This window comes from Perognathus longimembris, chromosome 14, assembly GCF_023159225.1.
Source record: "Perognathus longimembris pacificus isolate PPM17 chromosome 14, ASM2315922v1, whole genome shotgun sequence".
Lineage (NCBI taxonomy): Eukaryota > Metazoa > Chordata > Mammalia > Rodentia > Heteromyidae > Perognathus > Perognathus longimembris.
The window spans coordinates 48,382,366-48,408,398 of record NC_063174.1 but is presented as its reverse complement, the minus strand read 5'-3'; positions in this window follow the sequence as shown (position 1 = coordinate 48,408,398).

Sequence of the window (26,033 nt, the reverse complement as noted above, 5' to 3'; positions counted from 1 at the left end):
TATAGTTGGGTACATGTTCTCTCAATCATGCACAGTGTCATTGCTGTAGAGTGTATCTTTAGGATTTTCTGCTATAGTCACATTTATAGAAATAGTTATATGTATATGAAGTTGGAAAAAAACACCCAATATTGCCAGTGCTGGTCACTTACACCTGTAATACTACCTACACAGGAGGCTGAGTTGTGAGGATAGTGGTTCAAATCCAGCCCACGTAGGAAAGTCTGTGAGACTTTTATCTCTGTTTAATCACCAGAAAACTGGAAGTGGTGCAGTGGCTCAAAGTGGTACAGTACTAGCCTTTGGCCTTAGGGATAGCGCCTATACCCTGAGTTCATGCCCCACTACTGAGAAAAATACAATGAAAAGAAAAAAAATAGAAAAAAACACATTTTTGCCATTTGTGTCACAAATTTTAGAGTGTTAAAGATAACACGGCTACTTTCTTTTGGGTCTGTTCATGATCTTACTATTTGACAATTTTAGCAAATGCTTGGTCCACATTTGCCAAATGTAAAGTGGGCCACTGGGATTAAGAAGTAAGAGCCATTTTGCACAGATTATTTCTTGTTTTGATGATTTTATTGATCTTCAGATGGAGAAATTAATCTATCTTTTGTTGTCTTATCGTGTCTGCCCTCTCATCCCAAATGCATATCTCAATCTCTGCATAAATCAGTAATAGATAGGTAGAAATATAGGCAGATAGAGAGATGCAGCACTGACTAACCCCCGTCCACCCTATGTTCTTAGATTGTTGGTATTTGGGAGGATCATGATGCAAATCCATCTCATGTAGTAAATTCTATAAGATTCCATCTCCAAAATTAGCAACATGATGCTACAGGGGAGATGTGGCTCACATACTTGCTTATCCATGCAAGCAAGGCAAAGCATGGCTCAGACTTTTAAAGTTAAAACCCCTGTTCAGCAAAATAAATGAATAAACAAATTATAAATAGATAAGAGTGCTTGAATATTAGTCTACAAGGATGTAATAAAGTGCAAATGAAAAAAAATTGAATGTTATTCAGAAGAAATTATTTTCAAAATAATAGAAATATTATTAAAGACATAAAGGGTACCAAATGGAAACATATGTACAAATATGGTAATGATAAAGGTGAAAATTTAGAAGTATCTATTCTAATGTAAACATGTAAATGATGATTCATTACATCTATGTATAAGCAAATAAAGAGTTCTCTGCAGATCACTATTTTATTTAATTTAGCAGATGCTCTGAATAATGAAGAGAATGTCTCCCATTTCAACAATGGAATATTAAGAGGACCAAAAATTAATAAAAAATATGATAAAAAATATTTTTAACTCAGCATGTTTATGACACAATTCATAAAAATGCCACTTCTGATTACATACCTCAATACCTGAGTAACTTTTATCACTATTGGAGTAAAATCTAAATACTAGTGTTTCACATACCCTACATTTAACTACCTACATATAGCCAAATGGGTTGCCCTTCAATTTCATGAAATGCCTAGCTCCTCTCCACCTGAAATTCTCTGTTCACTGCTTCTTTGTGGGTTTCCATGTTTCTTTTATAGATCTTAAAAAGACATAACACCCAAATTCATCATTCTGGCTATTTTCCTTATGAGAATTTTAGGATTTATCTTATTTGTATCAATATTTTTATTTTATTTTTTATTTTTTTATTTGCCAGTCCTGGGGCTTGGACTCAGGGCCTGAGCACTGTCCCTGGCTTCTTTTTGCTCAAGCATAGCACTCTGCCATTTGAGCCACAGCGCCACTTCTGGCCGTTTTCTGTATATGTGGTGCTGGGGAATTGAACCCAGGGCTTCATGTATGTGAGGCAAGCACTCTTGCCACTAGGCCATATTCCCAGCCTGGATCAAGATTTTTTAAATTATTCTATTTATTTAGTTATTTATTTTGTTTTCTTTTCCATTGGACATTCTAAAATTTTTATTTTCCCCAACAGTTGCCTGGAATATTACAGAGAACCTCCAAATACTAGATAAGAAAATGAATAATAATTGATTGCATGACCTCAGTCTCTTAGTCTATAAAGTAACAGAGTAACCTAGATGATTTATAGGATCCTTATTCATACCAATAAATTAATAATGTACTTGGTAAATTAGACAAATGTAATTCTTTCACTCAAATTAATTGTCTGAATCAACCCAATTGATCTATAGTTAATTAGTGCATTTGTTGGGTTAAAAAGGTGGGCTAAGGCAAATGTCATAACTCTAGGCCAAACCAATTACTAAATTGCTTAGAGAAGAGGTAAAAAAGTTCAAAGAACATTTTATTCCTAACACTTTCTGCTTTGCAACCTTTATACTGGCAGACATGAAACTGAAGGGCACAAACATGTCCAGATCAGGCTAACACTGAAATTAATAAGAGCACAAAGTCACAAAGTGAGAGTTACAATGATAGGAATTTCTAGTTTACTTTTATTGACTAAAAAGTTGTACTTCATCTTAGGAAGAATATATGTTATCCAAATATCTTACAAGTGAGTCATTTAAAATCTAATAAAAATGAGCAAATCAAAGCATTAAAGAGACAGTCTTTTTTTGTTATCCTGAATCGCTATATAGAGGGGTTTCAACTCAACATGTTAGTTTGTGAGTGCAATGGATCGTGATCAGTGACCTACTCTACATAATTTTCCCTGATTCTTCCAACCATAACCATTCCCTTCATTACGTAGTTCCATTTTCATGTTTGTCCATTGAATATTATGATTGTCTTTACACACTAGGCCTCTCTTCAGTTGGAGATAGATGATCTTTAAGGATCTGTGCCACCGGCATCTCCCTGTGTACAAGTTAGGTGTGCCTAACTCAATAAAAAAGTGTTGACTTCTGATTCAAATGAATCAAGGAACTCTTCAGGAATTTCTTTTACATCTTCTTCTGAAGGATTTTACTTCAATAAATATATTCTGTCTTCTCCAGAAAAGATTATATAAAATTACTTCTCAATGTGCAGGAAGGAAAATTTGGCAAGTCTTCACTGAAGAGACATATCCTCAATGAGCTAAATGGCTGGGGAACTTCTGCAGAATCAGCCATGGTCCTTGTTACAATTGCACTACTCTTCACCTTTCCCACTCCATCAATTCCTGTTTTTCTCAATAGTTACAATATATCTCTGATAACACTATAATTTTATTTGAAATGTTGGGGCTGAATCTTGAAGATCTCTACTTACTCAACATGATTTCAAAATCAACCGTTGCCTGTGTGCTTACACACAGATTTTTTTTTAAATCTAAAAAATGACATGGCACTATGTATTTGGAAAACATTTCTTTGGTCCTGGTAATTAGTGGATAAGTCACTTTTATTGGTTCTTCCTTTCTATAAATCTCAAAAAATATGCTTCTGTGAGCCAGAACCTTCAGTACAACATGAATAATTGTAATAAGATTAAAGATTCATGTTATCCTATCCCCAATGAAGCAGAACTTTTAGAAATGAGATAAAGAATATTTTAGGGAAAACATTTGGTCAGGTGACTCTCAGGTGTAATTACATTTGATACAAGTGAGAAAAGTGTGAGTGTAAGGTAACAGTGACTACTATAATGAGCCAATCATTAAAATATAAGAACTTATCAACAGCTGAGTAAAAAATTACTACACATAAGGCAAACATTGCAATTTGATATATACACAGTTTTTGTTAGATTGTATATACAAGATTATTATATTTACAAACAAAACATATTTTCAAGATGATATAATTAATTACGTTTTCATCCTGATTTGGAGACTTATGAATCAGATTATCTTTCTTTTTTTTTTTTTTTTTTGCCAGCCCTGGGGCTTGGATTCCGGGGCCTGAGCACTGTTGTCCCTGGCTTCTTTTTGCTCAAGGCTAGCACTCTGCCATTTGAGCCACAGCCCCACTTCTGGCCGCTTTCTATATATGTGGTGCTAGGGAACTGAACCCTGGGCTTCACGTATACAAGTCAAGCACTCTTGCCACTAGGCCATATTCCCAATCTCAAATCAGGTTATCTTAGCCACTCTGTCTGCTTTGCACAAAATTATTTCTTTCAAAGTCTTTTGGAAGTCAAGTAAAAATAAAAACCTGCCATTATTCAAATAACAACACTGTAATCCAAAAACTACTCTCATATTGTATATGTGTCTTGGTGATGCTAAAAATGTGTTGTTTCATTATATTAGCACATAAGAATATAGGTAATTTTTTTAATCTAATCGAACCTCAAGTCATCTAAGTTCCTTTGTCATCTACTAAATAGTGTTTACATATAGGAAGGACATATCCATATGGTGGTCAATTTAGCTATTTAATGAGATCAACCTAGGCACCATCTATAACTTATCAACCACGTATCAATCCAATAAATTCTCTGTCTCTCAGCTACCTACTTACTATAGTTTAGCTATTTATTTCTATCTAAATTCCTTTCATATTGATATATCATCTTAATGATTTCTTCTCTACGCTAATATAATGACCTCAATGTGTACTGTATTTAAATTAGGGAGCACAGCATTTATGTTGCAAGCATTTATAACAAGTCTGTAAAATTCTTTATGTCTATATTTTCCTTGGCTATTTTATTCCATGGGTATATGAATAAACATACATTATACACCTTATACTTTCAATGGAGATAAAATAACACTAAATCATGTAAGAAGTAAAGCTATTTTCTAGTTATTTGCTTTATATGTAATCTTTTAAATTTTAATTGATTCCATACTATTTATTGTCTATTGCATGCCAATCATTTTTCTGGTTACTGGAAACAAAGAAATGAGAGAAATAAAGATTTTGATCTCCAGGAAAATATTTTCAAATGAACTAGGAGAGCAAAATAATTAAGTACATTGCAAAGTACATGAAAGAAAGGTTGGCAAATGGAATTCCATCAAAATCCAGAGCTTCTGCATGGCAAAGGACATAGCTTGCAAGATAAATAGAAAGCCCAAAGACTGGGAGAGGATTTTCTCGAGCCATACAACAAACAAAGGCGGCATATCTAAAATATAAATAGAACTCAAAAAATTAAATTCTTCCAAAACAAGTCCTCAAAAAACAAACTGCCCCCTCAAAAATGGACTAAATTAAACCTAAAAAGAGACTTCTGTAAAGAGGAAATGAGAGTGGCCAAGAGACAAATGAAGAAGTGCTCAACATCACTGGCTATAAAAGAATGCAAATCAAAACAACGCTGACATTCCAGTAAGAATTCTTACTGACCCCAGTAAGAATGTCCATTATCAAGAAAACTAATAATAACAGACACTGTAGGACATGTGGCCAATAGAGAACCCTACTACATTGTTGGTAGGAGTGTAAACTTGTTCAACCACTCTGGATAGCAATATGGAGGTTCCTCAAAAGGCTAGACATAGAAATCCCTTATGACCCTGTAGCCCTGCTTTTGGGCATCTACCCAAAAGGTTACAAGCAAGACCATACTAAAGCCACCAGCACAACTATTTGTATCACAGAACAATGTTTCATCACTGAAATATGAAACCAACCCAGATGCCCCTCAGTAGATGAGTGGATCAAGAAAATGTGGTACATATAAAAATGGAATTCTATGCCCCTATCAAAAAGAATAGCATTGCCCCATTCATAAGGAAATGGAAGGATTTTGAAAAAAATCATACTAAGTGAAGTGAGCCAAACTCAAACAAGAATCTATGGTTTCCCTCATTGCTAATAATTGGTACACATCTAGGATAATAGTAGTAGAAGATCACAGTAGCTCAATAGCTATGTACATAAGTACACATAAGAGAAATAAACTCCAAGTTATGGAAAAAAGTGGTTTATCATTATTATTATTTTCAACATGCCATGTGAAATTATGCCTTTTGCTTTAGTCTTTGTTTCCCATGGTTTACTCCTGATGTCACTGTAACTGACTATGGTACTCTGGGTATTGTATATACATGCATTGGAATGAGGGAAAGGTAGAGGAATATCAAATTCACAGACAAAGGTTAAAAGACAAACCAATGCACCATCAATACTTACAAAATTACATGCTGTAAACCAACTGTACAACTCATGCGGGGGCAGAGGGAAATGGAGAGGGGGAAGATAGGGAAAAATGAGATGGGAGGTAACAAGTTGGGTAAGAAATGAACACGCTGCCTTACTTATGAAACTGTAAACACTCTGTATATCACATTGACAATAAACAAATAAGTAAATTTTAAAAAGAAAAAAGTTATTTACTGTTAAAATATGAAATACTAGAGACAGAGATAATGCAAAACCTTGCTACCTCATTTCTAGTAACACTTATTTTGTGTCAAATAATGAGATTGCATTTCCCTTACATGTTCCATCCCTTGTTCTGAAGAGTCTATTTGAAAGAATTATTTTGCCCCATTCCATGTTTCAAACATCTTTCAGATTTGTAGAGTTGAATACCTAAAGGCATTCTAATTTTGTTTATTATCATACAGATTTAAATCTCAATTAAATTGTGAAATATATTCCCTAACACTCCTACCAGCAACACATTATCTAAGTGATTGCCTTGACCTTCATTAATTCCCTTTAGAGAAATGTTAAAAAGGCTTTGCCACAAGAAATGGTTTTAGTCACCTTTTAATTTGCACATGGACCAGAGTGGAACCACTGTGCCTGCGGAGTGCAAGAGGTGATTTTATACCTCTCAAGAACAGGCAGACGGTGGCAGCAGATGGCAAATATTTATAATGCTTCACATCCCCATTGAGCAGTCATTTAAACATCTGGGTTTGAGAAAGGGTCACTCGTCCTGAAATGAGTTCAAATGTTTTATAACTTGCTTCACCTACCCCATCATGTACATAATGATAGTGAACAATTCTCAACCCATCAGGTTGTTCAACTTCTTTCTCTGGCTTTTCTTTCTATTCTACATAGATTTTCCTCAATAAAAACAAACAGGATGTGTGTGGACATATTTAAGGCAGTCACCTAAGCAGTGATGGATAATTTTCCAGACACAGTATACTCCATTGTATTAACCACCTTATTTGCATGCCTTATACACCTTAATGTACTTAACTACCCAAAGGTCTAGGCACTCTCTTAAGCCCAATCCATAAATTATTTGGGGTAAAAATAAAGAAAAATATTTTGAAAAGGATCAAACTACACTGCAGCACAGGAATTCCAGTTGCCTTTCACACTGCTTCTCCTCTTTTGAACTTTAACAGGGATAAGGAAACAACCAAGAAAGAATTCCTTATCTGAAATGATCACTCTCTAACTCCACAAAAATAATGTCATCGATAGAAAGAGAACTATTTACAAAGATCATCATGCTTGATTCTGAGCATATACTAGTTTTTACAATTTCCCTTTTAATACCATAATGTACTCAGCAGCAAAAACAAATGATGTGATCAAAAAGGGTGTATAAAAAGCTCACTTTTCAGAGTTTGAGAGGGTGAATGTATGAATGAGGGCATTAAACAATTGCAAAGCAAATCAAAATCCTCTGGAATGCATAAAGCTTTGACAATAAACACTTTACTTTATAAGGTCGAGTAACATCTTTTCATTCATACTGTGGGCCTTTTTATACATAAGAGGAGTAGAGGACACGATCTGGTGAATGTATTAACCTTTCAATAGCTAAAAGTAAGTTGAATGGCTGTTTTATAAAACTTTACTCTCTAAAGTAGAAAATATGTAGGGTACAGAGCCATGAGACTACTTCAGAGCAATAAAAAGATAAATGTCCCCTATAAACACCTCAGCCCCAAATTCTCATTCCTGTGTTTAATTTCTCATTTTGTAAGTAGATGCTCACATCCTTCTCTTAGACTCTTGTGGATGGACTGACTTTTCCTATGACATCCCTTGTCCCTCAATTCTACCTCCACTCCTCCTATTTCTATTCAATAGAATAAATAGAAATAATGTTCTATTTTCCTCTTTATTGTATGTAGCTTCTGTCATTCCACAATTTCCCCTTGGAATCTATCTACATCCGTTTGTTGTTTTTTTTAATTTGGAACTCTATAAACAAACCTCTGAAAGCCATAATTGTACTGAATTTGTTAAAAAATAAAAAAAAAAGAAAAATCTCATTTTGCGGTGTAACTTACTGAGCTTCTAGGTGATATTTACCATCTTTATTTTACACACTTAATGTAAAATTCTACAGAAAAAAAATCATACCTTTCCTACACTTTCCTGAAATATAATTAGAACCAAATATTTTGTATATATCATAAAGATGATTTATACTTAGAGATGAAACAGGAATATATTTCTCCTTCATTTGAAGGCTGGATATTTGTAATATTTATATGTGTACATGTGCATGTGCACATGCACACACATGCATACACACACACACACTCACCTTTACTGGGTCACTCATGTGGTAGGCAAATGCTTTATCTTTAAGCTATAACCTTAGCCTGAGATCTTCATTTTTTCAATAAATATTTGGCCCACATTTTCATTGATGTTAGTGGTTATTGTTTCTTTGCATACTTATATGATAAAAGATTGAGTATTATCTCCTTTTCATAGATGGAAAGACAGAGGTTGTATGTACAAAAGCAGGACCATAATACCAAAGACAGTAGTGAGGGGACAAAATTCTATATCACTGTACTTTGTTTTGAACTTGATTTCTGTGTTTTATTCAATCTTTTCTACGTCAATCTGATTTCTGAAAGAGAGATCTTCTAAACTTTGAGTCTAGGACAATATTTGTGATACTTAATTGAACACCTGCATTATTATGCAAAGATTTTAGTCTTTATATCAGGTACAGCTTATCCTGAGCATTTCAAAAATACATTTACGAAAGATGTGTAGAGACAATATTCTCAGGCATGTATTTTTCTCCTCTGGGTTATTAATCCGCCCTTCTTATTATGTACTCCTTACAACTCTGAGACATTTTCTGACATAAATCAATCTCCTTGGGTACTAACTGTTCAGATAAACAGCACTTTAATCATGTTTCTTTTGTTATTAGGTAGGATAAATGTCACACCTGGCACATCAAGCTCCCTGCTATCAATAGTCATTAGCTTGCTTTATAGGTTGCATTCTAACCACTCAACTTCATACTGTCATCAAACAGAACTCTCAAAAAACAACCCTGATTTCACTAAAGAACTGTTTTTTAGTGAAAGGATGGAATGGCTCCTTGAATAAAAGATATTTCTAAAGCTAACATAGCAAACAAAAGATACAGAGAGAGAAAGAAAAAAAAGGAGAGAGATTTCACTTGTGTGCACATTTTTTAAGTTTCTAAGCATTATCAACATAACTGATCGTTAATATTTGGAAAAAATAATGCTGAAGAGAATAGTAGTATATCTCAGACATCTTGACACTGGATTAATAAGCTGTAGAATAATATAAATTATTATGTTATAGCAGATAATTACTTATTTATTCATCTGTTGGTGTTACTGCAATACATGGGATCGAGTTTTTATTCCTCTTTTCTAAGACAAGCATAAAAGATCCAAGTCAGCTTTTCCTCAGAGCACTAAAGTCAAAGAGAAAATGTCTGCAATGGATCAACTCTATACTTCAAAGCGCAAACTAGGGCCATATTTTTCTTGACATTTAGGCCTTGAAAACAATTTGAGAGCACCTGGTTGTGATTAGCTCAAAGTAAATGAAAGAATAATCTTTAATGTACCTTTCACCCCCACCCCCTGTTGCCTAGGTCAACTTCTGTATCTTTTGGGAAAATAGCTTTAATATTCTGTCAAGGTATTCAGTATTTGAAGTATTTGTTCCTCTGGAAGTTATATATAATAGTAGGTGACATATTTCCCTTACTATTATGATTTAAGGAAAACAATAACTAAGTGATCTGATATTTTCTTCACAGTTGAAGCACCTATAAACAAAACCCAAGTTATCTTAACACAAAAGCGGTACCAGCAGGAGTTAGTGTAGGAATGTCTCACTTTGATGGGGAATTCTGAAATATGTTAAAATATGAGTTGAACTTGTTGAACTTCACCTTTTTGGTAACCTTCATCTTGAACATAAGCAATACAGGATATCCTTACTGGTAGTTGACTTCAAAAGAAGAATCTTGGGTAATTTAAATCCTACTGGCAACAGACTGCCATGGACAAATGAATGAACATAAAGCCACTGGAATTATAAGGCAGTTGGAATATCTAAGATGATGTTTCATGGAGTCTGGGGGTCAAAGATCAAGGTTAGACTGCCCATCAGCTTTCACCACCCCATTATTCACTAGCTGCAACATAATTAACTGTTTAGCTTCCAATGATGGTAGCTTTTTATATTGCTGTGAATGAAAATCTGCAACTATTAGAGAGAAATTAAAGCTAGGAATGGAGCTGAGGGATGAAGTGCTTGCCAAGCATATGAACAGTGTCCTTAGTCACAAATTGCAAAAAGGAAGAATTTATAGTTAAGAGTATTCAAAATAATTCTTTTCTAAAATTTCCAATTTAATGTTAAGGTTGTTCCATGTCAATTATCTAAACACGGTATGTATTTTCAAAGAAACTCTTGCTTTTAAACTGATATTATTCCAGTTACCTGTAACCCTGGCTTACCTAAGAAGCCGAGGAAGTCCCAGTTTAAGGCCTGCCAAGGCAGTAATGCTTGAAAGACCTCTAGTTAACTCAAAGCTAGATACAGAAGCATATATGCCTCTCATTTCAGGCTATGATGGAGGCTGAGATAGGAGGATTGTGGCTTCAGACTAGCCTGTGCAGTAAATCTGATAAGAGATTTGGAGAGAAACCTGATATATACCAATGATGTCAGAAATGACAGGAAGCCTAAAAAGTACAGACAGAATGGCTTCAGAGCCATGATCAGGTGACAAGGGAAGACTTCATCTGGAAGACAACCATAGAAAATCAGGGACGTATTTGTGGTTCGATAGTAGTATGTTGGCCTAGTAAGGATGAGGCTCTGATTTCAATCCCATTGCTGTATAGGTTTGTTTTTAAAGAAATTTAGTAGCTGTAAAATATCAATGAATATTCATTTGTTAATAAATAGATAAAAATGCTAGTATGCAAATACTCATGGTGCTTCTTGCTGGGGAGGTAATGAAAAGAATGTCAATATTCATCAAAGCACTCATTTGTTTGGGTTGATATTCATACTCATCTTCTACATTCTCTTAATATTTTATTATTTTACTACAATTTATTTTATTTTTTCTAATTTAAGTTTTGAGACAAGGATTTTCTATAGAGTCCAAGATTGACTTGCATTATAGATCCTCTTGATTTGACCTTCCCAATGTCTACATTAAAGGTGCATTGGTTGATTTTCACTCTGGTAATTCACACATGCATACCTTACACTTTAGTCAGGTTAATTCCCCTTATTGTTCTCTCTCTTTCTGTTTTCCTACCCTTCCAATGTTCAAAAGCTTTTGGTAAGTTTCCTTTTGTGTACACATAACATGTTTTGATGTTATTCATCCTCTGACATCCTTTTACCTCCCCCCTTCACACAACCCACCCTCCAAACACTAAATTCATGAAGAAATGCTCAACATCTATGACTTTAAAGGCAATGAAAATCAAAATGATAAGATTCTATCTCTCTTCCTTCAAAATGGCTATACTCAGGAATATAAACAAAAGCCAATGCTATCTGGAATGTAGAAAAGAAAGACCATTGGCCCGCTATTGGTAGTAATGTTAATTAACCTACTTTTCAAAACAGTATGGTGCTTCTTCAAAAATCTAAATACATCTGGGTTCTGGTGGTTCAAACTTATTTTCCTAGCTACTAATGAAGTTGATTTTGAGAGGGTTCAGATTTGAGGCCCACCCTGGCAGAAAAGTTCATGAGCTTCTTTCATAATCCATTTCTGGGTACAGTATTGCATGCTAAAATATGTGAGAAAGTGAGATTGGAAGGACTGTAGTTATAGATCATCCTGGTAAGGAAAGTCCACATGACTCTACTTCTAAGGAAGGAACCTGGTCATGATGTCTTATGTCAGTGAGCATAGGATTCCTACAGTAGGCAGACAACAGTTCCAAACACAATCATGAGCCAGAAGCTAGGCCCTATGTCAAAAATAACTAGAGAAAAGCAAAACTCTAGACATGTTCAAGTGCAAGGCCATTTTTTTTAAATCTAAAATAGAACTACGTTATCATTCAGTGGTATCATATGATGTATATTTCTGAAAACAAGCTATGTCAAGATTCAATAGAAACACTCACACACTAAAGTTTATTTTTAAAATATACATAATAGCAAAGCTACACAAGCAGCCTAGATACCTTACAAATAATAAATGGATAAAGAAAACTTGGCATATATACCAATAAAGTATTATTCAGCCATAAAGCAGAATGGAATAATGACATGTGCAGGAAAATGGATGGAAATCGTCATGTTAAGTGATATGAACCAGATTCATAAAAACAAAGGCAACATATTTTCTCTGAAATGCAAAAATCGAGTTCTAAATTGTGTACATGTTCACAGACATATTTTGTTTCTCTTTAAAAATCCAAAGCAAGAAGAAAGTCATATGTGCCTTTTTTGTAAATGTTCATATTATTCTCTGTACTTCTTGATATGATTGAAACATGTTGTTATAAGCAACTGAATTATTTGTTTAGTTATGATAAAAATAAAGATGGTAACAGCTATAAAAAAAGGTGCATTGGGGTGTACCACATCCTCCTACCAGTAAACATTTTATAAACACCACAAGGCAAATTCAGGCATACTTTATTCTGTTACAATTTTCTTTTGTATGCTTTTCAGGTATTGTGCATTTTGGAAATCAAAGGTTTGGCCAAATCTGACAAAAAGTATATTGACATGGATTTTCTAATAGTGTGAGAGTTGTTTCTATGTCCTATGGTGTTAATGATGGAACTATTTCAAACTTGTTTATTTTTTTTCCATCTTTTCCTTTTGTTGTTTGATGTGGTGAGCTGTGTTCAGTAATCCTGGATACTATCATCATAATTGAAGCATGGTTAGCCACGTACACAGCAACATTAATTGAGAAGCATTGTACCCTGACAGTTTCATTGATGGGTCATTCCACTATTTCTCTTCCTTTTCTCAAGCTAAAGACAGAAATAACTTTGAAATTGCATCAATTAATTACTCTACAGTGACCTCCAAATTCTCAAATTAAAGAGTCACAGATCTCTCACCTTAAATCAACTGCTAGAGATTAATAAGCTCAGTTAGGATGGCATATTAATAATCAAGACAGACCAAAAGTTAGGTCTCTTGTGCCAAGAAACCACATTGTAAACACAAAGAAAAATCATTGGAGAACATTGAAAACATTACAACAGTAAAACACAGATGACAACTTTAAACAGCTTTCTTATTGATATGGAGAAATTGTGGTCAGGATAGAGCAACGCATCATGGCATTTCCTTCAGCTGAAACCAAATCCAGAACAAGTCCTTCACTGTCTTAAAGTCTGTTAAAGTTCAAGAAGGTGAAGAAGCTGCAAAAGCAAAGTTTGAAACTGACAGAGGTTCACCTATATGACCTAAGTAAAGTGGCCATCTTTAGAACATGAAAGAGTGAGATGCAGCAGCAAATGCTGAAGTAGAAGCTGAAGCAAGTGATCCATAAACTTGATGTTCTGACTATTCCATTGACAAAGATAGCTAGACTAAGCAGGTTTTCAATCTAGACAAAAGGGTCTTTAATTAAGATACATGCACCAAGTTTCTGGAGGCAAAAGATGAGACATGCGTTCCTGCCTTGAAAGCATCAAACAAAATGTATGTATCTCTATAATGGGCTACAAGAGTCAGCAATTATGTAATAAAACTAATGTTTATTTATCATTTCAAAATTTCTAAGGCTCTTAACATTTACACAAAACCTACTGTAAGTGGAAGAATAAATGCTGAGTGGCAGAACATCTGTATATACATTTAAGCACTCTATTAAGACCTACTATTCAGAAAATAATTCTTTTAACATATTACATCTTACTGAAAGTGCAAACTGTCAATGAGGAGCTCTCATGGAGATGCAAAATAAGATTAATTTGCTTCCATGTCTGTTAATACAACATGCATGCTGCAACCTGTTCATCAGGGTATAATTTCCACTCTAAGTCTTATTATTTAAGTGATAGATGTTAAAAGGTTATAGCTGTATTAGAAGGTGATTTCTCTGATAGATATGAAAATTTAAATTAAAAGTCTCTGCAGCAGTCACCATTTAAAGTGCCATGAAGCATACTGTCAGATGGATGGAAGGGGTCAAAACAGAGAGTAGCAAGCATGTAGAAGCAGTTGATTTCTATCCTTCCAGATGATTTCGGGGATTTAAAACATCAGTAGAGGAGCCTGAAATTATGATCAGATCTTATCAATCTCAGGGTAACATTTCAATGAACTAGGAGTAACATCTTACAAATGAGCATAGCATATTATTTCTCGAGATGAAACTTAGTCCTGGTGAACATGCCATAGACATTGTTTCAGTGGCAAGAAAAGTTTTAGAACATTCTATAAACTCAGTTCATAAAGCAGTGGCAGATTGGAGATGATGGACTCAAACTCAAAAATCTTTACTGACCTAAGCAAATATCAGGCCCCAAGTTCAAGTTTATGATAGACAAAGTTATATCAAGTAACACTGTATCATCAAGAAAAAGTTTATGATAAAGGGTCAACTAATGCAATCAACTTCATGGTTGCCTTATTTTAGGAAATTGGCACCGATAACAAAACTTTTCAGAAACACTAACCTGAAGGTTTAAAAACCCAGATCACTGCACAAGACCATGGGCAAGGCCTTGAAAAGAAAAGAATATATCTTTTGAAGGCTCAGATGTTTATTAATTTTTCTTGGTAATATGATAATTTTGATAAAGATATTCTTTAGACATTTGGCTATTACATAAGAGTTTAGAGTATAATGTATGTATCTATACCTTCCTATATTCTGGAAGACCATAATTTTATGACTAATTTTATTGTGTTCTAACATCTAACAAATACCATATGTCTGACATATGCTTATAAATTCAAGTGCCTAAAATATTATACTTATTATTTGGAGAGTTGTAAACATATCTGATAGAAATTATAAGAAAATAGAATAAGAATAATATTGATACAATTTTAGACATGCAAATATGCCATTGTGAAAAAAATCTCTACATTATAGAAATGTAATGTGGCTGGAACTTTACCAAATTTCCATTATAACAACTATTTTTTAAATCTTTTTTAAGTAATCATCTTTAGACAGAGGTTTACATAATGCATAACCTATAAAAGTATCTGAAACTCATTCCACAATAATAAGGTAAGCATAGATTTACCCAGAAATAGTCATAAAGACAAATACCAATTCACAACTATAAATGATATATCTCATCACTTTTCTGTATAAACATTTGAAATCAGAAGTATTTGCATGGTGGTATAGGGTTTTGGATTGTGTATTTATGTGTGCTTGTATGATAAAAGAACTGTTTCTAATGTTAATGCTATTTTGTATCTATTTAGACTATTCCTGCTGTTGAATACATACAGAGTGTTAAATACAAAGCAATGTAACTCCAAGTAAAGGAAATATTTAGCATAAACAATTATAGGCCCTTGACATATAATGAATGCTAACAACAATAAAATAAATTGTAAATCCTTAGATATGTAAATGAATTAATGAAAAATTGTTGCCTTAAATTGTATTATATTATGGCTTGACAAAATCAAATTCATTTAATAGCAAACATATAAACTGAACACTTCTATGAAATCAAAACTCCACTAACAGAAAGCCTTAATCAAACAAGATTTGTTTGGCTAGATTTCAATTTTAGCAGAATAAACAAAATGAAAAGAAAACAAATGTTATCAGTGTTTCATCCAAAAAGAACTTGGAGATTATGCTTATGGCTTAGTAAGCATTCCTAAATCCCTTCTCCAACTAATAAATAACATAATTTTGACTCATGTTCAAGATAAATGACAAATATTTGCCAGAACCTCAATATGGTTTACTTTATAACAAAAATCTCACAATGTAAAAACACAGAATTTGGAAACCATTTTACCATGGGAAGAATAAAAACACAAATATAAGAAATTGAATTAATTTACTGAATAGACATTATTGAAAAACACTGTATTAATTTCTATCATAATGGCTGAGATTGTAGTATTTGGTATCAAGACTTCATGTGCAAATCTTGATTTTGTTACTATGCAACAGAAGTGAAGTCATTTGAACATTTGAATCAACTTACAACAGGTTTTCTAGAAGTAAACGAGAACACTATAATATGCATGAAGCTTAATATATTTGTTTAAAAAGAAAGAGAAGCTGGGCACCGGTGGTTTGTGACTGTAAACCTAGCTACTCAGGAGGCTGAGATCTGAGGATCATGGCTTGAGCCAAAAAAGTACCCCATAGACTCTTACTTCCAATCAACCACTCAATACCTAGAAGTGGCACTTTGGCTCCATTGGTAGAGCATTAGCCTTGAACAACAAGAAGCTCAGTGATAGCACACAGTCCCTGAATCTAAGCCCTACAACTGACAAAAACTAAAAACAAAGAAAGAAATGGTAAAAGATCAGTACCTTGCTCTCATAGTGCAAATACTTTAAAGAGTTGTAAGGACATCCATCAAAGAGCTCATGGTAAGTATAACTAATGAGTTAAGTCTAATGAAAGAAAACTAAGAAGTTAAAGAAAGCTCTGGAATTGATTTGCAAAAAAATAGGGCTATCTAACATTTAGGGAAGAGATATCAGGCAGGCTCAGAAAATAGGCATTGCTTCTCATTTAGCAGAGATAGTTGTGTTAGCATTATAAACAAGGGTCTTGAATTTTCAAGTCCTGTATAATTCTTGGGAAACCTGATTCAATCCATGGATAAGGAGTCCAAAGAATTATACACCAGGAGTCTCAAGGCCAAGGAATTATAAGATAAGAGTTAGGATTCTAAAAACTTACCTGTCACTAGCAAAGACAGGTAGAATTGCAAGCACTAAGGATGAGACTTCTATTATTTCAAGTTATTTGAATACCATATCTTAAATATCAAATTTACTTTCCTTTTCAAGGTTAAAAACACAAAACCAAGAGAAGTGAAGAAAACAATATAAAACATCATCCTAAAAAGGAAGAATTCATTTTATGCCACAGTACTCTAGACCACTTAAATTTGTATTAAAAACAAAACTATATGTGTGTTTGTGTGTGTGTGTGTGTGTGTGTGTGTGTGTGTGTGTGTGTGTGTGTGTTGGGGCTGGTCCTAGGTCTTGAATTAAGAGACAGAGTGCTTCTACAACACTGGCCACAAAAGAAATGCAAATCAAAACAACATTGAGATTCCATCTCACCCCAGTTAGAATGTCATATATCAAGAAAACTAACAATAACAATTGTTGGAGGGGATGAGGCCAAAAGGGAACCCTACTTCATTGTTGGTGGGAATGTAAACTGGTTCAGCCACTCTGGCAAGCAGTATGGAGATTCCTCAGAAGGCTAAATATAGAACTCCCCTATGACCCAGCAGCCCCATTTTTGGGTTTCTATCCAAAAGACCACAAATAAAATCACAGTAATGCCACCAGCACAACAATGTTCATCGCAGCACAATTTGTCATAGCTAGAATCTGGAACCAACCCAGATGCCCCTCAGTAAACGAATGGATCAGGAAATTGTGGTACATATACACAATGGAATTTTATGCCTCTATCAGAAAGAATGACATTGCCCCATTTGTAAGGAAATGGAAGGACTTGGAAAAAATAATACTAAGTGAAGTGAGCCAGACCCAAAGAAACATGGACTCTATGGTCTCCCTTATTGGGAATAATTAGTACAGGTTTTGGCAAGTCATAGCAGAGCATCACAAGGCCCAATAGCTATACCCTTGTGATCACATAAGATGATGCTAAGTGAAATGAACTCCATGTTATGGAAACGATTGTTATATCACAGTTGTAACTAATTTCAACATCCCTTCTGTATCTGTAGCTTCTATTATTGATGATGTTCTTGTATCACCTTCCTGTGGTTGTACCTACACTATCTCTGTAATCTTATCTGAGTATACTGGAAACCATGTATACTGGTATTAGAAGTAGGAAATTGAAAGGGAATACCAAAATTGAGAGACACAGGGTAAAAAAAGACAAACAACTGCAAAAGCAATACTTGCAAAACTGTTTGGTGTAAGTGAACTGAACACCTCAGGGGGGGAAAGAGAAAGTGGGAGGAGGGAGGGGAGTATGAGGGACAAGGTAACAAACAGTACAAGAAATGTATCCAATGCCTAATGTATGAAACTGTAACCTCTCTGTACACCAGTTTGATAATAAAAATTTGAAAAAATAAATAAATAAATAAATAAAAAAGCTAAAAAAAAAAAAAAGAGAGAGAGAGACTGAGCACTGTCCCTTAGCTTTTTTGCTAAAGGTGAGTGTTCTACCACTTAAGCTGCAGTTCAAACCACTTTTGGTTTTTTGTTCTTACCTACATATTTATCCAACCATTCTTTTTTTTTTTTTTTTTTTTTTTCTGGTCTAGGGACTTGAGCTCAGGACCTCTGCAATATCACTGAGCCTCTCTGTGATCAAACCTAGTGCTCCGCACTTGAGCTACAGTGCCACTTCCAACTTGTAGTTTATTGGAAATAAGAGTCTCAAGGACTTTCTCTCCCAGACTGGATTTTAACCTTGCCCCTTAGATCTCAGCCTTCCAAGTAGCTAGGATTACAGGCGACAGCCACTGGTGTCTGGCTTCAAACCATTCTTTCACTCATTGAAGAGGTAAAAAAATTTTAAATAATAAAAAAGAAAGAAAGTATGCCAAATAGTCGGCAAAAACATTAAATAGGTACCTTTATTTAGTTAATGAAATAAAAATTGCAAATTTCAACCAAAAGATAGAAACTGTAGACTTAGCTTACTACTAAAATGTAAAATGAGGGAGGAGGTAACAAACAGAACAAGAAATGTATCTAATGCCTAACATATGAAACTGTAACCTCTCTGTACCTCAGTTTGACAATAAAAATTTAACAAAAAAATAACAAAAAATGTAAAATGACTACTGCTGAGACATAAAGTACATTAAAGGAAATAAATATATAATCTCCTTTGTAATTTTATGTGGCAGGGTTGAAAATAAACATGAAAAAAGATAGCTCCACTGATGTCACTGTAACTGACTTTGGTATCCTGGATCTTGTGTACATGTTTATTTTTATTGGAACTAGGGAAGGGAAGGTGAATATTAAAATGGAGAGACAAAGGATAAAATACAAAACAATGCAACAGCAACAAAACAATGTAACAGCAATACTTACAAAACTATTTGCTGTAAACCAACTGTAAAAGGTGTAGAGGAGGGATGGGGAAGGGGGAGGCAAGGGTTGGAAAAACAGGGAGGAGGTAATAAGTTGAAATGTACACATTGCCTTATGTATGAAACTGTAACCTCTTTGTGCATCACTTTGACAATAAATAAATAAACAAATTTAAACTTTAAAAAATATATAAAGAAGCTTAAAAAGGTAAAACATGGACATACTAGAAAGTAAAAGAAAAATAATTAAATTAATTGCATTAAGAGAAAAATATCTACCAGTTAAAATACATACAGTTGGCCTTCTTGACTGTTTACTACTCTAATATATGGGTGAACATAACAATGATACTGTTACACAGGGCTGAAATCTGGAAAGGAGAAGTAATGTTTGCTGAGAAAAAAAATGGCACCTCAGAAGTCCATTGTTGACACATCATATATGTTCTCACATGAACAGCTGTAGGACTTGATTAATTCATTTATGTCTCTGAATCTGTGATTAGTAATTTGTCCATGGGAGTACATTATTATTTATGAAATCCTGCAGTATAAACTTGATGAGGCTTTATTTCCACAATAATTTATTCTTTTCTTTCAGTGCAATATGTGCCAGAACACCTTTATTTCCTGCTTTTTAAGCATATATTAATGGCAGAAACTGATTCAGGGTGTTGTGAAAGTTCAACATACAGGCAGGTAAATAATACCCTCATAATAACGTTCTTTTATGTGTATGTTAGTTTTAAAGAGCTCTATTTAGGGGTATGAATAAATCAGTGTAAACCTTGAGCTAATGAATATTAGTAGTACATAAAACATAATTTATGACATTCTAAATAGACAAAATATTAAAATTGAATTTTTAAACTGGCTTTTCATAATACAGATCTCCAATTTTAAGAAATATTGTAATTCCATATGTCTTTGAAAGTAATGTAGGTCTTTATAATTGATGAGCACATAAAAGAATATTATTATGATAGTATTACTTGCCTGCCTGAATATATATATAGATATAGATATAGATATATGCAGTGAGAATAATAATTGTAGGAATAAATACCATTTCTTAGTTTATCTTCATGTTTGTGTAACAATTGTTGGAAAAGGCAAAGAAACCCATAGATTTTTTTATAAGAACTCACAGGACATCTGAGCAACTGAAAATCCACATTATTCTCTTCTGTATTAATATCATAGTATAGTACTCTTCATTTTGAAATCAGTTTTTTATTGGAAACTTTTAAAAATAACTTAGTAAAGTTAGAATGTTTCTACTTCTTAGTAGTAATGATATACTGTTGTAATCAAATTATTTCTTTCAGATAGGTGGGTACTTTGTGATTGTTTTCACATATATATAGGCATAGTTCAAAATGATATGTACATGTATATTTATGCAAATTGTATGCATATGGAATGTGGAAATAAATTATATATATATATAACACAGGTAATTCTTATCTATTTTTTATGATGCACATAGTCCAGTAGGGATTTATTGATAGGCACACAGATGGCATCAGAATTCCCTAGGATATCTACAACTCTAACTCAAGTCTCTGTCACCCTATACGCCCTTGTGTAGTATTTAGAAAAGTATTTATTTTAAAATGATTTAATTCAGTCCAATTTGTACAATTACATATCATCAGAAATAACCACAGGGCACAGTATATGTATAGTTAATCTTAATTTTAAGAACTATAGAATTTTAAAATTGAACTAAAACTTCAGAGGCCTAGAGTATTTCCATTCATCACAATTTCATTGTACTTTACTTCTGATGTAACTAATGCTTAGTTTCCTAAAGAAGCACCTTGATCTTTTTTCTTAAATCTAAATTCACTACTATATCAAATAATATAATATAAATACATTAACTCAATATTATGAGTTAAATGTAATGCTTTTTGTATTGCATTTACAGAATGATTTAAGCACTTTAAAGATTAAAAAGGAACATTTTCCATGTACATGAAAATATTAATTAAATAAAATTGTTCCTGAAATTTTCCTACAATTGTAGGTTTAATTATTATTTAAAGACAAATGTAAGATCAGGGATGACTCAAGTGTATTTTTTCTTAGTCCTTTCAATTGGGAAAAAAATTCTCTAAGGTTCATTCTTTTATTTTTTTAGCTCATGACTCATGATATCATTAACTATTTTTATGCAATTATAGTGTAATAATTAAGTATTAATGGTCTCTTGAATGAGGGTCTCAAAACCATGCTGATAAGATTTATATATATATATATATATATATATATATACATATATATATATATATTTCATTCATTTACTATTTTTGTTAAATTCTGCCTTGGAAAGAGTTAATATTTATTAATTATATAAAGGGATTTCACTATGATATCCTCATATATGTGTTCATATTTCCGTGGGTTTTATTATACAATTTTCACACATGCAAACAATATCATTAAATTCTATTTGACCTTATTCACTATGTCCCATGTTGTTTTCTTGCTCATAAACTTCAGTGTTTACATTCCTTCCTTTTCTTTTATGTCTAGATTCCATACATAAGAGAAAACACATAAATTTTGTCTTTATGTGTCTGACTTATTTTGTGTAACATGAAGATCTATTGCTATGTGCTTACTAGCCTGCAACATAATTTTATTCTTCACGCTGAGTAGTATTGTATTGTGAATATACACTGTCTTTTCTATAGCCATTCATTTCCTGATGGGCATAGAGTCTGATTACATAGCTTGGCTCCTGTGAACAGTGGTGTAATAAATATGGATGTGCAGATATCTATATTGTATGCCTACTTCTATTCCTTAGGATATATGGCCAAGAGTGATAACCCAGGGTCATATGCAGGCTCTGCTTTAAGTTTTTTGAAGGACCTCCACACTGGTTTCTACAGTTGATACACTGATAGTGTATAGGGGGCTTCTTCTCCCCCACATCCTGGAAGAACACCAGCAATTCTCACTTCTGTTCTTAATATTTGGCATCCTGATGTAATGAAATGGCATCTCAATGTCATTTTTATGCACATTTTGTTTTATGACCAAGACAATAAACATTCCTCCATGTATTTATTTGTTCTTCTTTTCAAAACTATCCCCTCAACTCAATTTGCCTAATCATTATTAGGATGATTTGTTCCTTTATTGTTTACTGTTCTTGAGTTTTACTTATGTAATCTATGAAGGTGATCTATTAAGTGAATGAGGTAATCATTCACTTCTTCTCATTATTTTTCTCTCCACTTATTGATATGAAGAAGGAAAGGTGTAAGTCATTCATCCACAGCGAAAACCAAAAGCGCAAAGTTTGCATTCAAATCCTTACACATTTGATTTCAAATCATATATTATTAGTACACTTGTCATTTATATTGTGTATGTATGTATGTATGTATTTTACTTTAAGAACTGGAGTATCTGATCTAAGGAAGGGAAAGATAAACAAGGGTGTAAGATATCACAAGAAATGTATTCACTGCCTTATATAACTGTACCCCTTTTGCACAACACCTTGTCAACACAATTTAATTAATAAAATTTAAAAAAAGAACTGGGATATCAACTCAGTTCCCAGGGCTCACTCAGCTTGCTCAATTCTATGGTACTCTTAAGAGTTGAGTCACTGCCTCAATAAAGCTTTTGTGCTGGTTATTATGGGCAACTAATTAATTAACTATTCTTAAGGAATTGTTTAAAGGACTTTCAATTCAACCAATCAGACATTGAAAACAATGTACCTGGATCAATATCATCACCACTCCCATTCTAGTTATTTTGGAGCATGAATCTCACATTTTTCTCCTGTGTTGGTTTGGAATTACAGTTCTCAATAGCTTAGGTTAGCAATAGCCACCAGTGCTTCAAGTATGATTACTGTATACCTTACTGAAGATAACGCTGTAGAAAAGTGGAAAGACGGGTTAACATTTAAATAACACATGGGGTAATTTGTCTCACCATTTTATTGTTCCCTTCTCTTCCCTAATTCTGATAAATGGATATACAGTGTGAAAGCATAGGTCCTGGCCTATGCGGAGATAATCACAGGCAGGAGAAGAAGGTTCATAAGGAGGTTTTTTAGTGGGGCCACAGTTCCCATGGAAGAGGTAGCTACATGGCATCTGCACCTTATCCAGGTGGAAGCTTCTCTCTCTGGGGGTAAAGGGGAAGTAGGTAGGTAGTGAGTAGGAGTGGCTCATTAGGTATGGGTGGATCTGGGGGCTAGTGGGAGGAGCTGAGGACCTGAGTCTATGGAAATGCTAACAGTGCACAGTACCAACTCAAATGCAGTGACAATAGGGGATAAACTAAAAGGACAAGTCAATGTAACAGCGATTCGCAAAGGACAATGTGTTGGAAACGAATTTTATAACTTGGGGGGAGGGGACACTGGGGGGGACGAAGTGAGAGAAAAATGGGGAAAGTTAAAAATGTTGGAAAAAATGTACTCACTACCTTACATATGTAAATGTAACTTCTACGTACATCACCTGGAAAGTAAAATAAAAATAAATAAATAAATACATTCTTAATATAATTGTGTCACTGATTATATGGTTTACACTTTGTGGAAATAAGCAGGATTATTTGCTTAAAGTTAGCTAAAAGTGCCACAATATGGGATTCGTTGGCACAAATCCAGTGAATGGTAATATGAAAGACAGTTCTCAGTGTTACTGATAAGCTTAAGAAGGTTTATCTATCATCTGTCATTTTCCCACTTCAATTAGTCATAAGGGGCAAAATCAGAAAAGACAGATATCAAAATCAGAAAGAAGTTGAAGAAATGAACTACAGAAAAAAAACCCAAAACAATAACCCAGTGAGAGCACAGGGTCCTGGCTTCCAATCCCAGTAAAAAACAAACAAACAAAAATCCCCACAATAGTTAATACGACATAACCTTCCTTTGGTATGCAAAGCCTGCATCATCTTTTCTGAAGGAAAACAGGCCATCCCACGATAGCCACTACAGCATGGCCTCCTTAAATATGTATAATGGGAAGCACTGGTAATATTAATTTAAGTATTGCAGTTAATAGGCTAAAAGAGGGGAAGGAGTTTGTGAAGAGAGAAATAAATCCCTCAATCACGAAGTTATGTGGTGCCAATTAAAATGTGCTCCCAGGTTGCAAAGCAGCTGCCAAATGGCAGCGTGTTTTCAGAAAAGAAATAGTTCTGGAGAGGGTCTAGGTGGCAAAAGGGCTTTTCACATTCATCCTCAGAATATTTCATCTGCAAATATAACCCCATGCTAAAGCAAAGTGAGCTTGCCAAGTACAAAATTTCATTTAGCACCCTGGTAGTTTACTTAATTAGAATAAACCCAGACTTCCTGAGACTCTTGTAAGAATAAACCTCATCACCACAAACAGACTCTTTAATTATGTGCTTCTTGAGAGCCTTTGGGCATGTAATAGGACAGAATGTAAATAGAACCTCCCCCCCTCTCGCTCTCTCTCTCTCTCTCTCTCTCTCTCTCTCTCTCTCTCTCTCTCTCTCTCTCTCTCTCTCTCTGAGAACACACACACACACACACACACACACACACACACACACTTATGGAGAATCTAACGGTGGGTACTAGTTACTAGTATATTCATAATGCTGACCTCCACATGACTATGTATCTGCAAAGTAAAATCAGAAAGTCCTGTTCTTTAGGATTTTTCTTTTTTTTTTTTTAAGCAGTTTTAGCTTCACAGTGAAACTAAGAAGAAGATACAGAATTGTTTCCTTTAATTCCGACCTCTCACAATTATCTCTTTCAATAACAGCATTGACTGTTTTATTTAATGGTCAAACAGGGTACTGTGTGCAAAGAATATGCAACATTACTCTTTCATGATAAATTTAAGCAAATGACATATTAGTGCTTTTTTTTTAAAGTATTATGCACAGGGATTTCAATTCCACAAATCAGGAGTGCATTGTGTCTTGATCAACTCCATCCCTTCCATCATTCTCCCTTCATTTTTCCACATTCCATCCCAATCCTCAACTTTCACAACTTGTTGTTAAGTATTCTGATTGTATGCAATGATTGTATTTGACTCAAGTGCATTTGTTCACTGTATCAACTCCCTCTTTCCCCCCAAACCTGCCATTTTCTTATGAATGGTATAATATCATTCTTTTTAATGGATGAATAAAATTACATTGTGCACATAGCCCATATATTCTTCAACCATTCATCCAGTGAGGTGTATCAAGGCTGATTCCATATCTTGGCTATAATGAATACTGTTGCGATGAACATGGCTGTGCTGGTGGTTTTACTAGAACCTTGTTTGTGTTCTATTTCATAAGTGCTCATGAGGAGAGTTCCTGGGTCATAGGATAGTCCTATATTTAGCTTTTGGAGGAGCATCCATAAATAAAATATATGCTTTAATATAGAGAGTATATTTTTTATTTTAAAAATTATTCATAAACTTTATTGTGTAACAATTTCAGGGTTCTTAAGCAATAGGCTATGGAATAATTACATGCCATAGATATTTATTCAACTTATATTTTTATCATGTAAACATACACATTAACAAGTAGGGGTTTGTAATTTTTATTCCTCATGATTGTATTACAGAGCACCAAAGTCTCAGAAGTAGGTTCTAAATGTTCCTAATTAATTTACAAATATGACAGTTTCTAAGTTAAAGGACATGGCAACGTTAAGTCCCACTTTTAGATTGCAGCCTGTTTT